Genomic DNA, 20009 nt, shown 5'->3' with positions numbered 1-20009 from the left:
CTAGTCATAAGTAATTGAAAATCCAGAGGAAAAGAAAGGCTAACATATGAAGACATCTCCAACTTTTTGAAACTAAGAAAACTCATTTTCATGGCTCAAAAGAAATGGATCTAATCCCTGAAATTCAGTCATAACATCTAAAACCCTCTTTTTCTGTCAGCTATCCCATGCCAGAAAATGTGCCATAAAAAGAAGAGACTTTTTATGATAAGCATGGTTTCTAGCACTACCCCTAAATCTTCAAGGGATTTTACATGAGTAACCATTGCTCACTGCTCATGCTTATAATTCAATGTGTGAGTTTTGATCAGGCTTTTTCTAAGACAAAATAATGCTTTTAACTCATGGTGATATTTAAGCACTTAAGTTCAGCTCCTAGAATGAGCTTCTAAGTTATTTTCTAGATTTTTTTCACTAATTGCTTTGTCCTATTCAAGTAAAACATGTGCTGATATCAGTATTGCACTTTAATATTATGCTGCATTTAAAATTTTTAGTTGTAAGCGATCTTTGAAAAAGCCATTTTAAATAAAACTAATAGAAACTGATGTTTACCAATAGTCAAATCTGCCTAAATTATCTGTTTTTAGTAATGAGGGAAAACCCCAAATCTGGAACTTACAGCTCTGCCTTTCTCTTGAGCAGAGTAGTAAATGCAACTCTCTGAATCCAATAAGTTGATTACCTTTTTTTTTCCTAACGTTTAACAATTTCCTCAGTAACTTATTCCAAAATATCTCCATTTCCTTCTCTTGCCTCATGCAAACAGAGTCTATCATTTCCCATCAAAGTAAAGTTTGGCTATTTTGAATGACCTTTTTTCCCCACAAACTTGAACTGTAGTCTATTCCTCTTTGTTTTCTCTCTGAATGATACATAAGCTTGGGAAAATGTTGCTGGATTTCTCTGAGCATAAAATGCAGAGATTCCCAGAGTTCTCAGAGCTTGGTAACAATGTCTACTTCAGTCTGGCAGTGTGCCTGAGGGGCTAAGGGCCCAAGGCTGCCTTTGAAAGGAAAGACCTTCTGCCTTTGAAAGGAGAAGCCAAGAAGGAAGAGAATCAGTCTATAGTTTAAATGGGGTTCCAGTTTGATCAGTTACACTAGCCTACTGTGTCTACATGTGGTCACAGAACTTACTGAAAAGCTGATTAATCTAAAATAATAATCAGTTTTTGCCCAGCCAATCACATTAGCCATGAAATAGATCTCATTAAGTTCAAATTAAATGTGTCTAATTCAGACCAACTGAAGGGAAGTTTAGGCACATTTGACTATTGGTAAACATCAGTCTCTATTAGTTTTATTTAGTGGCTTTTTCAAAGATCACTTACAACTAAAAATTTTAAACACAGCTTAATATTAAAGTGCAATATTGATATCAGAACATGTTTTACTTGAACAGGACAAAGCAATTAGTGAAAAATTCTAGAAAAATAACTTAGAAGCTCATTCTTCTCTGAATTTTAGTGCTTAAATCTCACCATGAGGAAAATGGCATTTGGAAAAAAGGTTCTTCAAGCTGCCATGTGAAGAATGGATGGGAGGGGAGAGTGGGGGAGTCTTCTGTCTTTTTCCGTGGCTGCCCCTATCAGTGAATAGCCTTCTCAAACTACTTTCTGCAGATGTACTGTTTCACATTCTTCTTTTTCCTACCACAACTAACTGATTTTTAATGCAAGTAATAGCTTCACCTCTAAATTTAGCCCCTTAGAGAACCCAACCCAATGGCCCTTGAATATGCAGGGCTCCTGGGTAGGAAATCATATTAATGCCAATTTGGGGCTTGCAGCTTGCAGGATAAATGAAGTTATCTTTGGATTGGTTTACTCCACTTGGGTCAATAGCTGGCCTCCTTTCTTGTCTGGTAACACTTACCTGATTTGTGTTTAAAACTTGCTAGTCTGCCCTAACATAGATATTTCTGAAAGTTCAGAAACAGGTTTTTTTTGTGATGTCTCAAGAGCCATTTCCTTTAGCAAATCATAGTGCATCAGGGCTGGAAGGGAATCGTAGAAATCATCTATTCCTGCACTGTATGGAAAAAAAATAAATCTTCGGAGAGAAGAATGGGAAGTTAGCTTGGATTGAGGTATGAAGAACTTGTTTTGTTCACATTCAAGAGTTGATACTTTGTCCTGGAAGTAATCAAAGGTGATTGTGACTGAGTGTTATTGTGTTTGTTTTGGGGTGAGGAGAGAAGGTCTGAGTTCAGAAAGAACATTCTGGCAGAAGTTTAAAGGGCATTGAGAAAGGGTAAAACTAGGGTCTGAGGAGAGCATTTCAGGGTGTGATACAATTTCTGGTGAAAGTAATGGGGATTGAACTAGGTCTCTAAATGTCAGGATGAAGACCAGAACATAGAGCTATTGAAGAGACAGAATTATGAGGGTTTTCTGAATGATCAAATGTCACGGGTGTAGGAGAAAGAGAAGCTGAGTATTTATTGATTGATGGGCAAGCTGAGTAGTCAGTCATGGCCATTCAGTGTGATAAGGACTTACAGGCTGGAGACTTATGAAAATGTTTGGCTATGTGGGTAATGATATTAACAGTAATGCTACTGATGATAATACCATTGGGAAATGTCTAATGGATGTGGAGTTAACAGACTTCATCAATAGCATATATTTGAAGTATCCTCTGACCCTATCAATTATCAAATACATTTGTCTTCTTAGTATTTCCTTTCAATATTTTTTAAGAGACAGAAATATTAAAAAACTATTTAGTCCTATTTCTGCCATGCCCTTTAGCAAGTCATTTCATCTTGCTGAACCTAACTTCCTTATCTAGATATGGAGATAATAAAACAGGCTTATCTTAACTTAGTGTATAAGTCATATAAAACGGATAAGGGAAAGTATTTTGAAAACCTAAAAAAGCACACATGCCATAGACTAATTTTTTTATTAAGAGAATTGAAGGTCATCTTATCCCTATTATAGAAATGTACTTTAGGGACTTCCCAGTGGTTAAGACTCTGTGTTTCCACTGCAGGGAGCTTGGGTTTAATCCCGGAAACTAAGATCCCACATGCCCCACAGTGTGGCCAAAAAAAAAAGTGACTTTAAGTGCTCTCCCCCTTCCATATTCTTCGTGCATTATGGAACTCTTCAAATACATTAAACTCTGGCAAAACATTGGCATTCTTACGCCCTGTCAGCTGGCTGTGAATGTTTCTAAGAAAGAATACCCCTACATTTTCAGTGGAGTTTTCAGCTATCATCTAGGAAACCACTAGGACTGCTTTGACATCCAGGAGTTTCTTTGAGTGATCTAGATGCCAGGGAAGGCATTTGTGGTGGGACATAGCTGCTGCTGCTGCTGCTGCTAAGTCGCTTCAGTCGTGTCCAACTCTGCGACCCCTAGACAGCAGCCCACCAGGCTCCACCATCCCTGGGATTCTCCAGGCAAGAACACTGGAGTGGGTTGCCATTTCCTTTTCCAACGCATGAAAGTGAAAATGAAGTCGCTCAGTCATGTGTGACTCTTAGTGACCCCATGGACTGTAGCCTACCAGGCTCCTCCATCCATGAGATTTTCTAGGCAAGAGTACTGGAGTGGGGTGCCATTACCTTCTCCGAGTGGGACATAGAGGAGGTCTCAAATCTGTAATTTTGTGGGGAAATTTCTTGCGACTATAATTTATTTTGTTTCAGACTTACCCTGGTAGCACAGATGGTAAAGAATCTGCCTGCAATGCAGGAGACCCAGGTTCAATCCCTGGGTCAGGAAGGTCCCCTGGAGGAGAAACTGACAACCCACTCTTGCCTGGAGAATCTCATGGACAGAGGAGCCTGGTAGGCTACAGCCCAAGGTTGCAAAGAGTCAGACACGACTGAGTGACTGATACAACACTATCAGCAACCTGAGTAGTGATAAGGCCTTTTTTCCCCAAGTCAATAGATTTAAATGGCATAATTAAGAACTATGCATAAATTTCTCAGAAAAATCTTTCTAGCTGTGGTAGGTTTCATCCTGACCTGAAAAAGAATTAGAACATTTGGAAATGCATCCAGATAACTGTGTTATAGGTTTGCTATGTGTTCCTGTGGACTGAAAGGTGATCATGTGCAAGAAAGACATAAAAGCCGAGATTTATAAAAGGCACATCAGAGGCCAAGATTTTTAAAAGTTGATATATTTGTACAGAAAAAAATGAGTGCCTTGGAAGTCCTTTTAAATTTGAAGCCCTTTATTTTTACTTGAGTTATTTAAATAACGGTCCTGAAACCAAGAGACAAAGTTCACTCTCTGCAGAAAATTTAATTGAAAACAGCACTGGCCTCAGTGCCACAAACTTGGTCTCTTATCCTGGCTCAGACACTCTCGTGACTCAGGTGACATATGAGGAAGGAATTGATATATTTATACCTGGGATTCCTCCTAACTCTAAAATTCAGAGTCTTAAGTCTTCTCAGAATTCCTAAAATCCTTTTAATTGTGATTTTTGTGAAGATTAGTACAACAAAGTAGACAATTTTCTATAATGAGGTGGGGCTCAGTCCTCACTAAAACTAAAAATTTTTCATGTTGGCTTGAAACAGGGGAAATAAGACATTTAGAGAGAGAACTCTTTCCATGCTATGGATGGGCGTTATCAATAACTACATTTAGCCATGATTGCTTTCTATCTCTTTTGACTAGTATCAAGCCCAAGTAGATAATTCATGTGTCTTCAGATGGCTAAGTAAGCACTATAGAAACGTAAAAACCATTTGGGAATGGAAGGTTCAACCATATAATATTAAACATGGCCTGAGCAGTTTTAGCATATGCTATTTTTGGCCAAAGGCATAGAGAAGTATAGTCATTGGGCTGTAATGAGAGTCTGCTTTTCTACATTATATTTCTACTTAATTAAAGCATTTCTTTCCTATTTGTTATTTCCAAGTTTATTTTGTTTTTGTTCACAAAGCGTAATAAGTTAACAGATAAACTAGCTTCTCTTTTTAGCCTCTGTGGGATGCAGCTTCATTAGCTGAAGTAACATATATGTGTGTGTGTGTATGTATGTGTGTGTGTGTGTGTGTGTGTGTGTGTGTGTGTATATATTAATCAATACATTTCTGCTGTGTCTTTTTCCACTACTATATTGTTCTGGTCAGTAGTTGGTGCTCCTGCCTATGTTCATTTTGCATACAGATGTCTCATTCTGCCAGCTAATTGTAAAGAAATGTATGTGAAAAATTTCTTACTAATTAGCCTTTTTGCCATGTGTTATATTGACCTTAGTCCTTCTGTGGCCCATTGTAGTACAACCCAGGGAAGCTGGTTAGAAATAGGAAAGGGCACTTAGAAAACAATGTGTATGATGTCCAGTGACCCAGAAGAAGCAGTTATGCCAGTGTCAGAACTATGTGAAGTATGTGTGGCTAACTGTCCAAACATGGTCATGCTGAAATTGATTCAGTGTAGTGTGGACAATGAGAAAGGCACTGCCGTAGGCACTTTCAGGTACACCAAGAGGTTTAAAGCACAGTCTAGGTTCTCTTGAGGCTTACAATATAACAAGACTCAGACAACTATAGTTGAGGGAAAGGACTCAGGGAAAGTTGCTTTGAGATAGGTCATATAATTTTTCCTCTGTGCTTATTTGACTGATGTCGTTTATGTGCCATCTAAAGCTTCCCTGGTGGCTCAGACAGTAAGAATCTGCCTGCAATGTGGGAGACCCGGGTTCAATCTCTGGGTTGGGAAGATCCCCTGGAGAAGAGAAAGGCAATCCTCTCCAGTATTCTTGCCTGGAGCATTCCATGGACAGAGGAGCCTGGTGGGCTACAGTCCCTGGGGTCCCTAAGAGGTGGACACAACTGAGCAACTAACATTTCCACTTTCAAAGCTTTCCCCAGGTTGAGAAAATCCACTTCAACTCAAAGCCTGGACAGCTCCTATGCTGTCCAGGCTCACTCTCCAGTTTCATCAGTAATCTGAGTTACAATGAGACAACCTAGTTACAAAGGCTCCAATAAAGAACACATTTAGAGAGTTTTGAGACAAGTCTTAAGGGTTGTGAAGGATTTTGACAGGCACAGATAATGCCAAAGGGAGAAGGAGATCAATGGGAAAGAAGGCATAGCATTAAGAAATGGAGCATCGCCAGATATTGATGAATGAGGTAGGGTTCTGGGAAGTGCAAGCGATCTAATTTGGCTGCAGCGGTGGGGGGGGGAGATGAGCTCTTGTAGTGAGGGAGTGACATCATCACTGAAAGCTTCAACATGAATTCTGGCAGCAGTAGAGCAGGTGGACTAACAGGCATGGAGAGTGTGTGTCCTAAACGAAAAGAAATGTGAGCCTTTGCTGGTACAGGGGCTCTGGGAATGGGGACGAGGGACAGATGTCAAAGGCATGGAGAAGGATCTGTGACAACTGATTGGATCCAGAATGTCTTTGAAAGAGAATGTTGATGACAAAGCTGATTTATTTCTGTGAATTTTGTCATGGTCATATTTTTTTTTTGCTTGTTTCGGTTAGTTCTCTTATCAATGTATCTTTCTGTTTTCATGGAGATTCTCTTATACATTGAGAGATTATATAGTGAATTGATGCATGCTTATTGTATACGTCTCCTAGTTTAATCATAAAATCTTTAAGATATATATTAATAAATGTGAAATGTCATTAATACAGACATAAGACTCTCCAGTTAAAAGTAATTCATCTCTTGTCCAACTTTCCTTTTCACTTGATAAAGGGAATGATAGAGGATTTTTGTAAAGGTGATATTACAAGGAAATAAAGCTAGGTGGGATGCTTTGTTCTTATCTTGGTAGATACTAAAATGACTCTGCTTTCCACTACCCAAAGATATGTATGTTATAGTTAATTAGCCTGATCTCATACTTGTTCAAAAGTCTTTAAAGTGTTCATCTAATATGAGATAACATAAGGCGTCCTGGCTCACAGCCATATATCAATTCATCAAGACCCAAGTAATGGGCTGTTACCAGAGAACACTTAGATAATACCATCCCTGGAGTCTCTAAAACAGGCATTTAGAGAAATCCTTCAATTTGTACTTGTCCTCTATTCCTCTGTGTCCATATTTCTCGTTTAGAGTCGATGCTTCCACCATCTACCAAATACACAAGTCGGAATCAGTGAAGTAATTCCACTCCCTTCACAATCAATGAGTCATCACTTCATGAAGCTTTCTTAATATCTAAGATCTATTGTGCTTTTCCATACCCAGTATTCCTCCTTACTTCTGGATATTATTTTCTGTTCAAGTTTTGCATCCATTCTCATCTTGAACTCTTCTTGTCCCTCCTCTATATGATAATAGATTTCATTTAAAATGCATGTTACTTAAAATGCTGATTATATAGGAAATAGCTGCTGGTTTCTAAGAATTTAGAAAATGCAGCAACCTTTCTCAGAGTTCAATGAAAGAATTAAGCCCAATAAAAATTATTGAATAACTTCTCAGTTTTCCAAGGACAGTACATAGTAACTATCATTCTGGGTGAATACGAGAAATGCTTTAGAAAAAGGCTGGGCAAATGCAGCCTGAAGGCCAAATATTTGTAAATAAAGTTTTATTAGAACAAGTCATGCTCATTAATTTTATGAGTCTTTATGCCATTGTTTGTGGCTGCTTTCACACAATGGCAGAATTGAACAGTCATTGTGACAGAGACCATACAGTCTGCAAAATCTATTACAATAATTACTATCTGGCCCTTTACAGAAAATGGTGGCTAACTCCCACATTGGAACGTAAACTCTGAATACTCTGTAGTGATCTTGTTGAGAGGAGTTACAACTCAGGAAACCATAAAGGGAATATAAAAAATCTCACATAATCATGCAACCCAAATATAACCACCACTGTCATTTTAATACACTTGCACAAAAGTGTTTTTATATGCTTACATATATAATACTAATGTAACATTAATACCATTGGGATAACAGTATTCACCCAATTTAATAATATTTACCATATAACATTGGAATCATAGCACATATAACTATGTTATTAAATGTTCTTCGATGATAATTGCTGGATCCTCTTCCATCATAAAATTTAACTATTCTGTTCGTGTTGGGTATTGAAGTGATTTCTTTGTTTTTTACAAACTGTTTAAAAATTTATATAGGAAACTTTTATCAAATGTATTAAAAATTACTTGGTCAAATGCAATGTGGTATCCTCAATCACATCCTAAAAGATGGATATTAGCAGAAAAACTGAAATATAAAGTCTATAATTTAGTTAATAATGCTATACCCGTATTAATCTTTTAGTTTTGAAAAATATGATTATATAAGAAGTAAATTTTAAAGGAACCATGGTGAAGAGGAACTCCGTGCTATCTCAAAAACTCATCTTTAAACCTAAAATTACTCTAAAGTTTAAAACTTAAAAACTTTGGTCAAAGTTGTCAACTTTGGGGAGAAATTTGAATGAAGTATAACTTCCATATAAGAAAGTGCACAAATCATAAATGTATTGCTTCATTTTCAAAAATTTAACACTTGCATGTAACTAGCACCCAGATCAAGAAGTGGAACATCAGCAGTTTCACAAAAGCCCCCCCATGGTGCCCTCCGGATCACAGCCCACAGCTAATGCTGACGCTATCCTTATTTTTAACTGAAAATATCAAATTCACCAGCTTTTGCAGTTTTTACAATGGCATCAGGTAGCATATATCCTTTCGTGTCTGAAATCTTTTGCTTAACATTTTGAGACTTGTCTTTGTCATTGTGTTATAGTTTGTTCATTCTTATTGCTGTATAGTGTTCGACTGTATAATTATAGCACAATTTATGTGCTGAACTACTAAAATGCATTTGAGTAAGTTGCAATCTTTGGCTATTTAAAATACTGTTATGAATATCCATGTACAAATATATTTTCATTAACATGTTTTATGGTGTATACTGCTGGGTCAGAGTGTGTGCATTTATCTGGATTTAGTGATTATCCTTAGTCAATAATGAAAAATAGCTTTCTAAAGTACTTATACCTTGTAATCATAATGGCATCAGAATTTTCTGTGACAGAACTGTGATATACAAGACAACTGAAAATGCCCTAATACTTCCCAAGGTTAAATACTTCTAACTTAGAATTGTATATTAGCGAAACTCTCATACAAATATGAAGATGGAATTAATATATTTTCAAATGTACACATCTCAAATAATTTCCTTTCACAGACTCTTTGTCAGGAATTTCTGAAAAGTGCTCCTCTGAAAGTAGAGATTAAACCAAGAATAAAGAATATATCAAAAATTGTTTAAAAGAATAACATATCAGAGGCAACATGAGAGAGAATGGGTGATGTTGAATGAGAATCATATGTTGAGAACTGTGTATTAGGCCTCAGAAAAAGCAGCTCAGAGTGGAGCAGGTGGATGTCATTCTCTAGGGGAGAGACAGCTCGCCTCCCCCACAAAGTTGAATTAATCGATCATCTGATAGGGACATGTCTGGTGGTCCAGTGGTTAAGATCCCACACTTTGAGTGCAAGGGGTATGGTTTGATCCCTGGTTAGGGAATTAAGATCTCGCATGCTGCTGCTGCTGCTGCTGCTGCTGCTGCTAAGTCACTTCAGTCGTGTCCGACTGTGTGCGACCCTATAGATGGCAGCCCACCAGGCTCCGCCGTCCCTAGGATTCTCCAGGCAAGAATACTGGAGTAGGTTGCCATTTCCTTCTCCAGTGCATGAAAGGGAAAAGTGAAAGTGAAGTCGCTCAGCCGTGTCCGACTCTTGGCGACCCCGTGGACTGCAGCCTACCAGGCTCCTCCGTCCATGGGATTTTCCAGGCAAGAGTACTGAAGTGGGTGCCATTGCCTTCTCCGTCTCGCATGCTGTGCTGTTCAAAAAAAAAAAAAAAAAGTGATTACCTGGTATATTTACTCTCATTGAAGAATTTATATAGTATAGTTAAAAACTAAGGAGGGGGGTTGATAGGGATAGTTTCATAGAAAATTGCAAAGTAAAAAAATAGGCAGTTATAAACTCGAAGAGAAAATTATAACAAAAAGCAATCAGTGTACTGAATATGGGTGTGTCATAAACAACTTACATAGTTGTAATATAAATGCTGAATATTGATTTAATAAAATTGTGACATATTTATGTTTATCACAGGAAAACTTCAGTGTGATCATGGTAGAAGAAATCAAAATCCTCATATTTTTCCTAATAGGACAGAAAATAGAAAATGTTTACACTTGGTGAGAAATAATAACAGTATATGCATATCATTTAGATATATGAGGAAAATAATACATGAAAGAGCTAAGAGCTAATAAAACCCTGTGAGTGGTGAGGTAGTATGCCAGGTAAATACTGTGTTAATTATAAGTATATGCTTTATGTAAAGCCTTATTTACTAGGGATTAATTTCTGTATAATGTTTTTTTTTAATAGTTTAGAAGTTGTGTAAAAGATATAAAAATAATTCTTAGAATTTGGTGTTAGGACAAAAACATGAACAAATCCTTGACAAAAGAATATATATGGATGGCAAATAAACACATGAAAGGATGCTGTATATCACCAGTGAAACAGAACTTCTAACTACTGTGAGATTCAATTTCACATCTACTTGAATGTCTAAAGTTGGATAGACTGAAAACACCAGAAAGGAGCTTGCTCAAGTTAACAATCTTAGTGAAAAATGGCGCAACTGTTTTGGAGAAGAGATTGGCAAGTTCTTACAAAGTTGACCTACATCTACCTATGACCCAGAAATTCCTCTCCTAAGTATTTATCAAAAGGAAATTTATATATTCACATAAAAACTCGTACACAATATTCATAGCATTATTTATAATGCCAAAAAAATCGTCCTCAGTGGGAGAATGGATATATTTTGGTAGATTCACACAAAGGAATGCTATTTCAATAAAAAGAAAAAGTGAACAATTGATACCTGGAATAATGATGATAAACCTCAGAAATTTAACTTTGAGTGAGAGAATCTAAACACACCAAGATAATATTGTAAGTTTCTATCTGTGTGAAGTGCAAGAAACCAGAAAGTTAATTGCTGGACTGTAGAGATGAGAATCAAACTGAAAGGAGTGCCAAGGATTTGGGGGAGTAATTGAAATGCTCTGTGTCCTGTCTTGGGTATTGGTTATGTAGGCAGATATAATTGACAAAAGGTATAAAGCTTCATGTAAGACCTGTACATTTTTTAAATATGTAAATTAAATTTTGAGGAGAATATCAAGATGGTAGAATAGCAGGGCATGTAACTCATCTCCTCCCACAAAGACAGCAAAAATCCATCTGTATGTGGAATAATTCTCACTGAAAACTAACTGGAAATTGTCAGACTCCTGTACAACCAAAATTGTAAGAAAGAGCCACATGGAATCAGGTACAAAATAAAAAGAACTTAAACAATATCCACCTAGAACTTAAACAATAATTTGACAAATTTTCCATCTGGTAGGCTGAATTTCAGTAAATTGCCTTCCAGCAAATGGGCCTGCTCCCAGGACTCAATGACTGTAAACTATTTGTGCTTAAATTGGCATTTAGAGATGTGGGAATTTAAACTTCAATTATAATTTCTCTTGGTCAGATGTTTTTCAAATTGCAAATGATTGTGCTTCTTATAACATGTGAAACAACATCCTCCATCTGTGTGGTCCCACTCACAAACCCATGGTAACTCCTCTACTTTTCTCCATTCTCTGCTTTAAACATGGGATCATAAAGTAACATGTTTTTTTCCATCTTTGTTTTATCTTGCTTAGCAAAACTTCACAAAATCCCACCAAGTCAAGTTTTCAAAATTATGCGTAGTAGTCCATGGTATTAGTGCATCAGAGTCATTTATTTATTTCTCTCACTTAGAGAGTGGAGGGTCATTCCCAGGTTTGTGATCCCATGAGAATAGCTGTAGTAAATGGCTTTGTGTTTTTAGGTGATGGAACCTTTACTTCTGTGGAACAAGGTGATGGACATCTTTGTTGTTTCAGGAGATGCAAGTATGTATTTTTTTTTGCAGTTTGCAAAACACCTAAAAAGATAGGTTTTTGTTTTAAAATGTTACTCCACATCACTAGTGTGTTAGATTGGGTTCCTGAGAAACAGACTCCATGGAGGAAATTTGCATTTGGGGAGACTGACTGGGGAGGACACACAAGAGAAAACAACACCTGCGAGGGAAGGTGGGGGGCAGGATTGGGCAGAGGGAGAAGGCAAGTCATGATGGAGTTATACCAGATTCTCATCTGACCTGACAAGCAGCTCTGTTGCTGGGCTGGCCTTTCACAGTGGGTCAGAAGTTAGGCTGGGGGCCTGGGCCTTTGTAGTCCTATACTGATCTGTTATTGGATGTTGAATACCCTTGGGGGAGAGACATAACCTTCAGGGAGGCAACTCTTTAGACCAAGACCAATGCTCAGAGGAGACTGCAGCTGTGAGCCATCCGCAGCCAATGCTCCTGGAAGCTGGGGACATAGTGCCTTGGTCCTGAAGGGTTATCTAGGCAGTGCACCGCAGCATTTCCCACTGCCAATAATTAAAAGCTCAAATAATGCTTAACATTCACTGAATGCTAGAAGGAGGTCAATTAGTCAACAGTCAATTGGCTGGAAGCCAGTTTTTTTAAATGACCAGTTCACCAAATTAGGGAAGATTGCTGGGTCAAAGAGTAGGTGTCTATGTATTTAAAAGACAATGCCAGATTGGTTTCTCAAACAGGTGTATGGCTTGCATTATCTTGCTCTGCTGTCAGTATTTCAGTTAACTGTTTCACAGAGTCAGGTATAAGGCAGCAGGGAATGTCCTAATCTCTGTTAGATTGGGGAATGCACGCTCAATATAAAGATCTTGAAGTTCAGTCCTTTCAAAGGCTACTATGTTGGCCAAATAAAACATCTATAGCAGCTAGACTTGACTTCGCTGGTTTAAAAGGAATATCTATCATGGAACAGAAAACTGCCTAGCCAAGTGAATGGAGAGTTTTCCTATTTCACAACAAGGGAGAGCAAGAATGAGTCACGCAGTTACCTGTGATGCTGGTTTTGATTTGGGGCAGGATTAGAGAGTGGAGAGTGTTGATCTTATGAACAACCAGTATTTTATTTAAAAAAAGTTTTCTTCCAAATCTATGGAGTAGATACATGTTATGGTAGAACAAACGCTTTGTTTAAAGGCATTTAAATTATGCCATGAGCAGTCTTGGATTAGAAAATTCTGTGCTAGAAACAGAGTTTTTCTGCCACCCCTCCCCATTATCTTTTTAAAATGGAAAGTCACTTACCACATGCACTGAATGCTTACTATATATTAAATACTATGCCAAGACTTGGAGTTCAGTAGTGAACTAGAGGCAAAGACCCTGTATATAGAGTGCATGCTAAGTCGCTTCAGTCATGTCCAACTCTTTGCAACCTCATGGACTATAGCCCATCAGGCTCTTCTGTCCATGGGGTTCTCCAGGCAAGAATACTAGAGTGGGTTGCCATACCCTTCTCCAGAGGATCTTCCCTACCCAGGGATCAAACCCGCAATTCTTATGTCTCCTCCACTGGCAGGTGGGTTCTTTACCACCAGTGCCACCTGGGAAGCCCGTGTATATATAGAGGGAGACATAAAAAAAATCACAGCAAGAGAATAAAAGTAATTACAAGTTGGAATAGGTGCCATGAAGGAAACAGGCAAAACACTGAGAAACAACATTGAAAAGTTAGCATGTCGCATTTGCTAGGGAAGATGGGCAGAGCACATAAAATGCCAGGAAGACAGAAAATGGCTTGGAATAAGAACATAGGTTCTGGTGGTGGTTGTTCAGTCACTAAGTCATGGCCGACTCTTTGAAGCTGCATGGACTATAGCACTCCAGGCTTCCCTGTCCTTCAGTATATCCCAGAGTTTGCTCAAGTTCACGTCCATTTAGTTGGTGACGCCATTCAATCATCTCATCCTCTGTTGCCGTCTTCTCCTTTTGCCTTCCATCTTTCCCAGCATAGGCTCTGGAGCCCATGTCAATTCTGATTGACATCATAGACTGGCTTCATGAACTTGAACAAGCCCTATAACAGCTTCCTGGCTGATTCTCTTATTTGCAAAGTAGTGTTACTAGTGTATACCTCAGAGAATGTTGCATGCATGCTCAGTCCTGTCTGACTCTTTGTGACCCCAGGGACTGTAGTGTGCCAGGTTCCTCTGTCCTTGGGATTTTCCAGACAACAATACTGGAGTGGGTTGCCATTTCCTTCTCTAGGGGATCTTTCTGACCCAGGGATCGAACCCACATCTCCTGTTTGGAAGGCAAATTCTTTACTGCTGAGCTATCGGGGAAGCCCCACAGACTCATGAGAATTAAATGTTTCCAAATGTAAAGAGCTTAGGATGCTGCCTGACACATATTAAGTATCCAGTAACTCAGCTTTCCTTATTATAATTGAGATTTGATTATATGAATCACCAACCAAGAAGGGAATTGTGAAATGAAATGCAAAGCAAGGCAACGTTTGAGAGAGGCTGCATGTGTTTATTGTATAGGGATGGTGGTTTCTGCAGTCCTGTTTACCATTTTCTTCATGCTTTTTGCTATAGAATAATGAACTAAAGTGTCTAGGACACACAATGCTAAAATGTCTGTGGTATTTCCTGAGCCTAGAGTGCCTTCCTTGCCCCATTTGTCTTACCTTCAACCCCATGAGTTTTCTTTCAAATTCAGGTTCATCAAGCACCTCTCCAGGAAGCCATATCTGCCTCTCTTTCCCCCTACATAGTCAATTACACCTCCTTCTGTATGAGATCTGCACATTGCAGAGAGTGGAATTCTGTGAACCACCACCGTGTTCTGATCTATTTCCATGGCTCTGTCTCATATGAAGTCACAAGCATCTCAAAGACAGTAACTCGATGCCACATTCATCTCTCCAGCTTTACAATTTAACACAGTGAGTAATGCATAGTGGTAGCTCAGACAGTAAAGAATCTGCCTGTCAATTCAGGAAATGCAGGTTTGGTCTGTGGGTCTGGAAGATCCCCTGGAGAAGGAAATGGCTACCCACTCCAGTATTCTTGCCTGGAGAATCCCATGGACAGAGGAGCCTGGTGGCTACAATCCATGGGCGTCTCAAAGAGTCAGATATAACTTAGTGACTTTCACTTCATAATGCATAGTAGGTTTTCAATAATTATCTGCTGAATGAATGAGTGAATAAATGAATATTTTCATTAGAATCTTTCATAACTGTTTTTGGTTAACTTTCAGCAATTACACAGATGAGTGGGTGAATTAGTACTGTCGTAAAGAGAGAAGGAGGCAATCAAACTGCCTATGAGAAATAGTAGTAGCTAATGCTGATTGCTAGCTTCTTGTACATACTATGTTTAATCTGCTTAGAAACCGTATTAGATAATTTTGATTATGATCCATGTTTTCAAAAGTGGAAAATGAGGCTTGAAGAAGTTAAGCTTTTGTTCTGGATAGTAAGCCAGTAAGTGGTCGAGCCAAACATTGCTCCCAAATTATTTCTTGCTTTATTACACTATTTGAGCTTTAGCTAGCTACAGTAACATTGTTTTAGAATCATGATATTTGAAGTGTATTATGATAAGTAAAATGATAGAAATACTAAAGTTTTTATGGTCGAATAAAGTGGAGAAAACATCTTCCTTTTGAGATGCACAATATACTGTAGCATGTTCAAAACTCTAAAATGTCCTGTAATAAAGGACTTAATTGCTTTCTTGTTCATTTGCCAAGTTTGTCTATTTGTGGACTCATGGACTGCAGCACACCAGGCTCTTCTGTCCTTTGCTATCTCCTGGAGATAGCAAATTCATGAATTCTCAAATTCATGTCCATTGAGTTGGTGATGCTATCTAACCATCTTATCTCTGCTGTCACCTTTTCCTTTTGCCTTCAATCTTTCCCAGTATCAGGGTCTTTTCCAATGAGTTAGTTCTTCACATCAGCTAGCCAAAGTATTAGAGCTTCAACATCTGTCCTTCCAATGAATATTCAGGGTTGATTTCCTTTAGGATCAATTGGTTTGATCTCCTTGCAGTCCAAGGGACTCTCAAGAGTCTTCTCCAGCACCACAATTCAAAAGAATCAGTTTTTTGGTGCTCAGTCTTCTTTATGATCCAACTCTCACATTCACATATGATTATTGGATAAAACATGGCTTTGACTATTCAGACCTTTGTTGGCAAAGCGTTGTCTGCTTTTTAATATGCTGTCTAGGTTTGTCACAGCTTTCCTTTCAAGGAGCAAGGGTCTTTTAATTTCATGTCTGCAGTCACCGTCCACAATGATTTTGGAGCCCAGGAAAATAAAATCTATCACTGCTACCACTTTCCTCCTTCTATTTGCCATGAAGTGCCAGGACTGAATTCATGATCTTAGTTTTTTTGATGCTGAGTTTCTAGCCAGCTTTTTCACTTTCCTCTTTCACCCTGATCAAGAGGCTCTTTTAGTTCTTCAATTTCTGTCCTTAGAGTGCTAACATCTGCATATCTGAGGTTGTTGATATTGCTTTCTTACATAGCTTCAATTGATGACTTTTTTTTTTTCATGAGAACACTAAAAAGGGGTTCTGGTCACCAAGTCCACAGGAGGAGCCCCCACACATCCAACAACCGATTGTATGACCCCAGTGAGGTGTCTTACAATTTAACTTAATTCTGTTACTACCCAAAGATAGCATCACTTTCCCTCACATTCCTCAAGGGCTCACTCCTACAAAACTGACCTCCCTTTCAGATGTCAGTGAAAAGCATAGGTTATCATCTGTGTTTCTGAACAACTGGCTATAAATCAGAGGTTCTTTATTTGGTTTAAATTAATTTCCTACAGTGGCTCACAGAACTCAGAAAGATTTTACTTACTAGATTACCAGTTGATTATAAAAAGATGTAACTCAGGAACAGCCAGATAGAAGAGATGTGTGGGACAAGGCATGGGGAAGGGGTGTGGGGCTTGCTGGCCTTCTCTAGGTGCACCCCCCTCCCACACCTCTATATGTGCACCAACCTATAAGTTCCTTTTAGGTGTTTAGAAGGAAATGGCAACCCATTCCAGTATTCTTGACCAGGAAATCCCATGGATAGAGGAGCCTGAGGGCTACAGTCTATGGGGTCGCAAAAAGTTGGACAGGACTTAGCCGCTAAATAGCAACTGCCTTATCTATGCACAATTGATTAAATTATTGATCACTGGTGACTGATTCAACCTGCAACCCCTCCCTCTTCCTTGGAAATCAGGGGGTGGGCCTTAAAGTTTCACCCTCTATTCATTGGTTAGTTTCCCTTGGCAAGCAGCCCCCATCTTCAGGTGCTTTCCAGAAGTCACCTGGTTAACATAAAACCAGTAGTGGTGGGAAGGAGCTTCTTGTAAATAACAAGACAGGCATTTCACCTTCATGGCCCTGAAGCATTTTCAGGAACAGAGAACAAGAGACTAGATATTATAACAAAGATGGTCCCATTGTTCTTATCACTCAGGAAATTCAAAGGGCTTAGGGAGCTGTGAGAAAGGAAATGTAGACAAAGACTAGCTATGTATGAGAAATATATGATCAAAGTATGTATGTCTTATAAAACATAATATTGCAAATACCAACTGATTTGCAGCAAAGCTAGAATTCTGAGGAATACACTTTGGGAAGTGCTCACTAGTCTATAGAAATAAAGCACAAAGTAAGCTTTATTTAAACTGTACTAAACTAAAGTCTCAGAGGATTATGTATAAAATATGCTGGAGTCTAAACTCTTTTAGAGTCAAGAATGTTCTTGCCAACTGGAATCCTTTAAATAAAAATAATGCAGGAAGAAGGTCAGACTGTATGCAAGGAGGAGATGATAACAACATAAACCCAATTTTTATGTTTAATGCTGTTTGCAGTGTATATGCACAGAGACAAAGGATACTTACCACATGATGTGATTGGTGACACTGATGATAGCTCACTTAAGTTTTTAGCATTTATTAGTATCCCTTATTCTTTAAATTGAAAAGCTGGTGTATATCTCCACAAAGAACTATGTAATTTATCTTAGGCTGCACATATGAGGGACTGTTGTGGTCCTTTAATGGACCGGAACTTGGGGGTACAGAGTCGACCAATAAGAAAGTGAAAGAAGGAAGAAAAGAGGCTGAGCCGCATGAAGGGGACAGAGGAGAGAGAGGGAGAGAGAGGGGGAGAGAGAGGGGGAGAGAGAGAGAGAGACACACAGGAACCAGTGCTCTTAATGGAACAAAGGTGTTTATTTAACGTATTGTGGGCATATATATACTCTCCTACAAGATAGCCCTTTTTAGCGAGACAGGGATCAAAAATCTAACAAGTCATCTAGAAAGCCAGAGGCTAGAATCATTCTCAAGAGAGGGGGGTGTAAGTTACTTTACACATCAGAAGGGAAGAGAGCTGTAAATGGCTGCCGTTCACCGTATGGAATTTCCATACGAATGAGATACATGAACTTCTATTATCCCCAAAAGCTGGCTTGCCAGCTCTCTGGCACCTGTATTCAGGTGCTGTTAAGGAACATAGAATTCATGGAAGACTGAAAATAGCACACAGCAAGCCTCCTGTTAAATATATCCTGACAAGGGACAAATAACAGGAAGAGTTAACAATCGCTTAGAAAAATTCCATTAATGAAGAGAGTGAATCTGTGAAAGATTTTTACTTTGGAGACCTCCAAATTTCCTGAGATTTTTACTTTGGAGACCTCCAAATTTCCTGACGAACCATCTTTTAATTGAATATTGCCACATAATGTCAGTACTTGTGTTCAGTTTTGTAATTGTGTTGGCACCAAGTACTACTACTTAGCCTTGAACTATTGAGGAGACACTAGGTTTGGTTTTCATATCTAAGTTATGCAATTTCACCAATGTAGACCAAATTATGCAATGGCATACTGTACAAATGAAGAGTTGAAAATGACTTGACAATAGAAAAATGATGTTGAAAATGAATTGACAATAGAAAAATGATGGGAAGAATTTTGACATAACACAATTCTTGGTATTATGGGTATTTAGAAAGCCCTAAGATGTGGGCTATGGCGGTCAATATCATTATACGTATTTCACACAGTGCTTTTGTTTTCATAAGTATTATGATTTTATCATTTAATTATAAAGTTTACTTTGTTTTATAGTACTGTGAGAATTAACAAAATAAATTTGTACTTAGTTTTGTTTTTGTACTTTAGTTATATACGTTTAAGTAACATTACAATGAAAAAAACACTGAGAATCAGATCTACTCTGTAGTAATTGATTACTGTTTTCTAAATAGAAGATGGTGAATGACATAAATTCTGTAATTCGGAGATCCTCAACTGGGAGAATTTAGAAATGTGTGGACGCATTGCGGCTCTCACAAAGGCTGGGGTCTGCTAAAGTCAACCAGTCTATGATTTAGAGGATAGCGGCTAAATGTCCTGCAAGTGCACAGAATAGACTTGAAAAACACAGATCTGTCATATCAAAAATGTCAGTAGTGCTGTTGTTTAGCTTGCACCCCGTTTTGGTCTCTGTATTGTTAGCAATAAATCTTAGCCCAGCTCTAGCAATTGCACTGGGCCATATAATCTATAAATAGTGATAAGGTTAATTCATATATCAGAACCTCAAAATGGAGACCACCCAAGTGGTCCTGCCCACATCACAAATCTACAGCCAAGTCAACGTGCACTTACTAGAAACACCTGTCTAGGGAAACCTAACATATACCAACCCCAGTCTTCCAACTCAGTATTAGCTAGTTCACTTTACCCTAGAAAATACAACTTGCTAGCCTTGTAAGGAAATCCCAACCTCCTATCCAATCACACTGTTTCCATATTGTGACTTCTGTGCCTGGCTGCTTCAGTCGTGTCCAATTCTTTACGACCTCATGGACTGTAGCCCCTCAGGCTCCTCTGTCCATGCAAGTCTCCAGGCAGGAATACTGGAGTGGGTTACCATTTCCTTCTCCAGGGGATCTTCCTGATCCAGGGATTGAACCTGCATCTCTTATGTCTCTTGCACTGGTGGCTGGATTGATTACAA

General features: G+C 38.5%; 1 pseudogene; it reads left to right on the top strand.

Moving 5' to 3' along the window:
* The first annotated feature begins 5307 nt into the window (after window positions 1-5307).
* The window catches only part of LOC145536648 (tRNA pseudouridine(38/39) synthase-like), a 33293-nt pseudogene continuing 18591 nt past the window's right edge, over window positions 5308-20009 (top strand).

This window comes from Giraffa tippelskirchi, chromosome X, assembly GCF_054371585.1.
Source record: "Giraffa tippelskirchi isolate mGirTip1 chromosome X, T2T-mGirTip1v1.2.pri, whole genome shotgun sequence".
Taxonomy (NCBI): Eukaryota; Metazoa; Chordata; class Mammalia; order Artiodactyla; family Giraffidae; genus Giraffa; species Giraffa tippelskirchi.
This window is presented reverse-complemented; position numbering and strand designations above follow the sequence as displayed.